Source organism: Halyomorpha halys, unplaced genomic scaffold (assembly GCF_000696795.3).
Source record: "Halyomorpha halys isolate HHAL.00 unplaced genomic scaffold, Hhal_1.1 Scaffold933.1, whole genome shotgun sequence".
Taxonomy (NCBI): domain Eukaryota; kingdom Metazoa; phylum Arthropoda; class Insecta; order Hemiptera; family Pentatomidae; genus Halyomorpha; species Halyomorpha halys.
Window position 1 is genome coordinate 9,211 of NW_027113808.1, and position 986 is coordinate 10,196.

Genomic DNA, 986 nt, shown 5'->3' on the forward strand with positions numbered 1-986 from the left:
TGAATAAACCTCTTACAAAGCAACTCGACGTGATTAGTCCATCGTGAATAAACCTCTTACACAGCAACTCGACGTGATTAACCCGTTCTGAAGAAGCACGACGTTATCTATTGCAGTCGTCATGTCGTTTCGCTCGATCTCAAGCAGTAGCCAAAATCGATTAAATATTAGCTGCGAAAAACTGTCCGCCGCAACGAGATCTTGAATCAACTATGACGCCAGCAGGATAAAGCACCTACGATGATAGGAGCTTTCCATTGTTCCTGTCAACTTTGATGATTTAAATACATAGGGGCAAATACGAAATGATACGAAGGGGCGCAATGAAAAGATACAACAGACGAATCCATTTCGTAGAAGTTCAACCTCCGAAAGTGCAGGGAATTTTTTTTTGGGCTTAAAAGGGTACCGCAAATTTTGGGTGTCTAAAAGGGTGTGAAATGTCCCTGGCCCAAAGAGGGTGCAGTGACAAAAACATATTGGGAATCGCTGTTTTAGAAGACATCATTATCAAGTCAAGCGTATTTATTTTGGGTAATTCCTTCATCTCTAGAAGTTCATACTGGCAGTGTGCTTGTTTTAATAGATGCGTGTTATGAAAGGCCTTAGAAAAAAAAAATGATTTTAAATAAGTTTTTAGTGGTGCATCTAAGAGTTGTACTATGAAAAATAGTGTTTTCATGGCTGAGGCTGAGGTAAAAAAGGTCGAAACGTAATAAAAATTATATATATATAAGTTAAGTATTGGCGAAAGCACAATGTCAAAAAAGAGAAGAAGGAAAAAGATCTAACTCGCTTGAACTGCTGTAAAATACTAATCTATTTGCGGAGCCTGTCCGTCTATATATATATACAATCGGTCAGCTGTTCTCGATCAGCTGATATGGACCTGTCAGCTGACAGTCCGTAACTCCCCTTCGCCAGTTTACGAACAATCCACGTAAACTCTAATACATACAAAAATACAATTAAAATACAATAAATAA

General features: G+C 38.2%; 1 protein-coding gene across 1 annotated transcript in view; it reads left to right on the forward strand.

Moving 5' to 3' along the window:
- The window catches only part of LOC136796708 (serine protease snake-like), an 11,814-nt gene that overhangs the window by 7,751 nt on the left and 3,077 nt on the right, over positions 1-986 (forward strand). The gene's annotated exons all lie outside the window — the stretch shown is intronic.